Raw genomic sequence first — 6,956 nt, forward strand, 5'->3', positions numbered from 1 at the left:
TGGACATCTTTCATCAAAATCATAATACAAAAAGCAAAATTTTGAATCCCCAGTCGACTACGACATGTTAGGGAATCAGGGATGTTACTATAGAGAAATGGTAATTAGTACACGGTTTGAAAATCAATACTTGTATGCTTATCGTACCACTGAGTAGTAAGCTTTTCCTGTTGATCACATAGTAGGTAAATATCACGAAAAGCGGTTGAGATTCAAGTGGTTGTTAAGTTCAGTACGGTTAATACGAACGACATTGTCAATAAATACGATCTGTATTTTATTTTATTATTATTTATATTTAATGTATGAATTATACATTTTAATTCTCAGCTATGTGACAATCAAACCTTAGATTCACTTATTTTTGGGTCGACAGGCTTTATCTATTTTGGATAAGCGAAACAAATGTGTCATGTAAATGTCTGATATTTAGTCTTTTGGGTTTTTTTTAAACATATTTTTATTGCGTTAAAAATGACAAAAAGGATTGGGCACAAGTTCTAACAACTTAATTAAGCCCTCTCCTAGGTTAAATACACTTTACATACATCATAGCTGTCTTAACATGTACATTTCAATTTATTTTATTTTAATTTAAGTTGAATTAACAAAATAGGTTGTTGACGACTGTTTCTCTGTATCCCGACCTACTCATAGAGAATTAACCGAGGTTTTCACACAGATAAAGAAAAAATATTCTTCGAACATGATATAATTGTTATAATTAAGATAACTAGAAGCGGTTTGTATCCTTAATGTACTTACATACATAGGTAAAGGTTTTACTGTTTTGTTCAAAAGTGAGATCATGATTACCCCAGAGAAGTGTGTTTATGTCTGTTAGGAGGATCTCTGGAAGATTTAAGTTCCTGAGATTTCTTACCAGGTGATTTCTTACAGTTGAGTAATATGGACATTTATAAAAATAGTGATGTACATTTTCTACTGCCCCACATAAACATAAAGGGTTATCGCTGAGGTTAACTCTATAAAGGTCATATTGTGGAGTGCTGCATTCGTTCCTAAGTCTAATGTGTAAAATTGTAAATTTGCTATCTCCTACTGTTAAAAAAATTGGAATAGAAACAATATCATGTTTTAAACAGTTTTTAAATGTAACAAGAGAGTGGGTTGACTTTATACAGGAGTTGAGGGTATTCCATTGTGTTACAGATGAAGGTATAAATGATTTTCTAAAAAGTTCTGTCCTTCATCGTGGGATAGTGAAATCGTCTTGGTTACGAGTAGCATATGTTGATGTTTCAGAACGGAGACTACGAAGGAGTTCTAACAGATAATTTGGTGTCATATCATTTTTTATTTTGAAAATGGTTGATAGCTTAATATGTTTAAGACGTTTGGATAAAAGTTCCCATCCTGTCTCAAAGTAAAGCGATTCTCTTGATGCATATACAGGTAGGCCAGTAACTACTTGAGCTGCAAGTAACTGAACTTTCTCAAGTTTTTATATGTTTTATAAAGAACAGATAGAGAATATCTAGACACTGAATATTTAATTTTTTTGAGTAATATTAGTTTTTTGTATTCTGACTTGGCAATACAGTAAATGTGGTATGACCATCTGCCATCACTGGAGAAATAAAGACCTAGATGTTTATGATGTTGAACGAATGGTAAACTAATGTTTTGAAATACAATATCGAGTAATGTAGTACTTCGTCTTTTTGAAATAAAGATCATATTTGTTTTTTCTGCATTGAATTTCATTTACCATTTCTTTGACCTGTTTTCCAAAATAGATAGATCATGATTTATACAAGTTTCCATCTCTCCGGTGGTTGCAGATGATTTACCCAAGGATGTGTCATCAGCGAATAATCTGCTTATACTTATCATATTTTCAGCAACATCATTTACATATATAAGACATAAGAGAGGACCCAGTACAGACCCCTGGGGCACTCCTGCTGATAGGTTAAGTAACTTTTTAACCAATTTAAAATATTACCTGTTACACCATATTTTTCTAATTTGTACAACAATCCCCTATGCCATACTCTATCAAAAGCTTTGAATAGATCACAAAAGACTATACAACAGTCTTGTTGGTTGCCCAGAGCAGAAACAATACTATGGTAGATTTCCAAAAGTTGGAATACAGTGGAGTGGCCTGGTAAGAACCCTGATTGATATTTGTAAAATAAATCATTGGTGTGAAAGAAGTTATAAATATTCTGAAAAACTAAACGTTCCAACACCTTACTGATACAACTTAGCAGAGATATTGGTCTGTAGTTTGAAACCATACTAGGATTATCTTTCTTAAATAAAGGTACAACATTTGCTAATTTCCACGTACTAGGGAAGCAGTTTTCTGAAAGAGATCTGTTAAAGAGGATACACAAAGGTTTACAGACAGAGGAAGCTTTATTTGTTAGCATCCTATTGTTAACTGAGTCTGGACAAACAGCTTTATTTATATCAAGAGTTTTTAAAACATCTTCAACCTCATTCTGATCTATATCAATATCTGTAAGAGAGAAAGTTGGTTGTGGAAACGGATTTAGAACAGTATTAGGTACTTCTATTGTTCATATTGATACAAACAAAAATATTTAGAGAATTAACCTTATCAGAGTCCGAGTATGAGATTGATGAGCTGCCATCAGTATTTGGGGATTGTAATGGAGGAATTTCTGATGATGATGATGACTTGTGTGATATATGCTGTTTAAACAATTTCCAGTTAAGTTTCTGGTTGTTGATAGATGCATCGGTAATTTTGCACTCTATATTATTATAATAGTTTGAAATAGCATGTTTTTTTCATATTACACACCTTGTTCCGTGCTGCTTTGTACATATTATAAAATCTGGAAGTATGAGTAGATTTGGCTTTTTGTCTTAATTTGTTTCGGAGACGAATTTGACTTCTTAATGCTGAATCGAACTAAGGTTTGTCTCTTGGAGGAATATTAATTTGTTTGTGAGGTATACATTTTTCTATAAGTTTCATTAAAGTTTGTGTAAATATGGAACATGCTTCATCTATATTTTCTGGACTGTTAATTATATAATCCCAATCTACATCAGTTATTTTATTGTTTAATTCAGCAAAATCTGAATTTTTATATAACCAAATGGTACGGTGAAAAGATGTAGGTGTGCATCTAAAATGTACAGGTATGGATGTATAAGTGGCTCTGCGGTCACTAAGATGTTGATCAACACTGATAACCCAACCCACTTTCACATGTAGAAAAGGTTGAACTAACCAATATAGGATCAATAACGGAAGATGTTGCTTGAGTGACTCTAGTTGAATCTTTAATTAGATTTAACAAGCTGAATGATTCACATATGGTTACAAGAGGATTCGATAGTGTTGCAGCGGTGAGGTAACAATTGAGATCACCTACAATTATGATATCATCTCTGCTTTCTAGTGATTTTTCAATTGTCCATTCGGAGTTAGCCAAAAAACTGGTTGGTGCATTTGGTGGACGATATATATTGCACAGTAATATATTCAGAGTTGGTGTATCAATTTGCACCCAAAATGCTTCCAGGTTATGATGTTCAAGATCTTTACGTCGTTGGGCCCTAATTGAATCAGATATATATATCATTACACCTCCCCCAAAGGCATTCCTGTCAGATCTATAGATTTGACTATGATCACTAAAAGGTAGATCGTTATTGGTAACAGTTGCATCCAGGTGTGTTTCTGTAAAACACAAAATATCATAATCGGAAACTAATGCATACAAATCATCAATTTTGTTTCTAATACTACGAATATTAAGATGTAATATATCCAAAGTTTTCAAGGTAATAGAAGCATCAGAAGAACTTAACGGTTCAGGGCCAGGGTTTAATTCAACATCTCCTGCAAAGATTAATAAAAGTGATAAGATAATGCTATTTAAATTAATTTTGTGAATCAGAATACCAAGTTTAGGGACAAGTCTGTGAGCTTGGAATATTATATTTCTAAGACTTTTGAGAAGCCAGTGTAAAAAGTTTATATGTATGAAAGATGAATGTTCGTTTGTGTGACAAACCAGGTAAAACATGCCAATAGCCACTCTATGTTGCAATAAGGAAATACCCATTATCTAAATTCAGTAGCACAATAATACGACAGTAAAATGGTGGCTTGTATACATTGATATGGTACAGGGGGAAAAGAGAAACAACCGTCAACATTGTAGTTAATTCATAATGGAAAAACATAATATAAGCAAAAATAAAGAAACAGGTTATGTACAAAGAACGAAGAAGCTCATAGTTTCTTGTGTGCACAATACACAAACAGATAATTAACATGAATTTGCGAAAAATAATTGCATGCTAAGGAATATACAATACTTGTTAATATGTTTTGTAGGTATTATGGCATTTTAAGATCTACACGAACTTCTAATCATGCTCAGAGAAATATACTGAGCTATGTAATAGCAAATTATATAAATACACACCGACTTTTTTCAAAATGCAAATACATATATATATATATATATAAGATTATATGAATTGTAAACATAGATAGAATTTAAATCAAAAAGAATTTGAACAATGTAACAGTATGAGTCATAGAGAGTATAGTAGAGGTATATCTAATTACTTGCATATACTGGTATCATTATATATGTATACATACTTTTCAAATAGGAGTAAGAATGTAAGATTACCTTAACTGTAACATATATTTGGAATAGTAAAGTGAGAAACTGACATACATAACTTGGTTTATAGTACAAACTTCCATGTGTCCTGCAAACAACAACCTATGTTCATACTCGTTAAAGAGCTTGTCACTCACACTAAAATATTAGAAAGGTGTAAATTTTCCAAATGATTCAGATGGATGAGTCATAAACTTCCTGTGTAAACTTCCTGTAGAAGTGAAACTAGTCTAAAACCTGCTGTCTGAAGAGGTTTGTATACTATTGACCAGTCACCTGCAATAACCTATCGGTGAATACATCATCTGGGATGACCAACGCAATGACATATATGTAGGTAGAATATAAACAATAAATTAACCATCAATATGAAAGATATTCAACTGAAGGTTTAACACTGTAACACTATAATCATAGTGTAGTATTTTCTAGAATTGTTGGAATTTTCACTAGCTGCTACATTAGTGTCACAATTGGGTTGATTGAATTTCAACATCAGAAATGGACATTTAGATACAATTTTTACCTTGCTTGTAGGTCATAGTTCATTTAAGACATGGTTAACCTTGAATGATTATAAGTAATTAAGATATATTTCTTGTCATGCCATATGATACAGTTTACCTTTCATAGTACGTTGTGTTGTATTTTAATTACATTAAATGATATATGATATATTTAGATACAGTTTACCTTTCTTGGTAGTTTATCTGTAAAGAAACATCAACATACTTTTTACCTTTACAAAATGCATTAAGCTGCATTTTTAACTTGCAGGTCATGTCGTGATGTAAATGAGTTTTCCACACTTGTCGTAATGTCAGTTCAATAGGAGGCGAAAGTAATTGATTGGTTATACATGTTTAGATATCCATAGTTCTGCCACAGTTTGAAAAACATAACTCAGACAAATATGAATTACAGAACAGGTTCACCATAAAGTTCACAGGACACTTCTCTCATGTCGTTTAGTGTGTTGATGCGGAAGACTACATTTTTGCGAGATTTAACGAAGATAACTCCATCTCTTGGCCATGTATCGATACACTTGCCATCAATTTCATTTTTTCTGGCTTTCTTGGCCCAGCTAGCTCTGGTTTTGGATAGGTCCTCATTGATAAATATTTTGTTACATCTTGGGACTATTTTGGATGCGTCAATGGTTTTCAAATGTCTTTTAATCCGTAGAATTTCAACTTTCAAATTGTGTGAGATTTGCAATAATTGGCCTTGGTTTCCCTTCCTCCTGTTTACGTCCCACATGGTGATTCCTCCCAAATTCAAACTCTGGAACCTTGTCCTTGGCACCGGTTTCCCTTGCAATGTTCAGAATAATCTTATCGGTGTTTTCGCCCTCTGTTTCAGGTATGCCGTGTACTCTTATACCATTTCTCGTGCTGTACATTTCAAGGTCATCCATCTTGTTTTTTAAGTTCATTTATCCTTTGATCCCTGATTTTGAGTTCGTTTTGCAAAGTTTCAATTTTCTGGTTTACTTTTAAATGTACAGCATTGGCAATACTTCCAGAACCTTTGGATTTTGTAATGCGGAGATAATAGAGTCGACAAGTTCTTTTTGTGTGGAATCAATGGCAGCAATAGTTTGAAAGTTTATGTCAGTGTCTGCACAGTCAGTGAACTCAAGTTCGGATTCTGAGTCACTAGCAGGTTCACTTACTTGTGGTTTCTTCCTTTTGGTAGACTGAATATCCTTCAGACTGCTTCCACTGGATTTCCTTCTGGAAGGTTTCCCTTTTTTCCTGGGCATGGGTACACTATGAGAACTGATCACTTGTAAACACAATTTACAATCCACTTGAATCAGAACATAACTTCTGTTCATAACAGTTGCCCTATATACAGGCTACATTCACAGGTATGTAAGGTATTTTTTGGTTACCATATTTTCCAACTTTGACAGACGTTAACTTAGATATATCAGGTCGGCAACCATGTTGTACAGAAGAGTCTTTGGTGGAGCGAACCAACTGTGACATGTAAGTTCCTGATACTTAGAACAGCCATATGGAGTAGGGAATCAACTGTGACATGTAAGTTCATGATACTTAGAACAGCCATATGGAGTAGTGAACCAACTGTGACATGTAAGTTCCTGATACTTAGAACAGCCATATGGAGTAGTGAACCAACTGTTACATGTAAATTTCTGATACTTAGAACAGCCATATGGAGTAAGGAATCAACTGTTACATGTAAGTTCCTGATACTTAGAATAGGTTCTTGTGTATCGAAATAAATATGACATGTATACTCTTTATACTTAGAACAGGCTCTGGTGTAATGAAT

Source organism: Mizuhopecten yessoensis, unplaced genomic scaffold, assembly GCF_002113885.1.
Source record: "Mizuhopecten yessoensis strain PY_sf001 unplaced genomic scaffold, ASM211388v2 scaffold716271, whole genome shotgun sequence".
In the NCBI taxonomy this organism is placed as follows: Eukaryota; Metazoa; Mollusca; class Bivalvia; order Pectinida; family Pectinidae; genus Mizuhopecten; species Mizuhopecten yessoensis.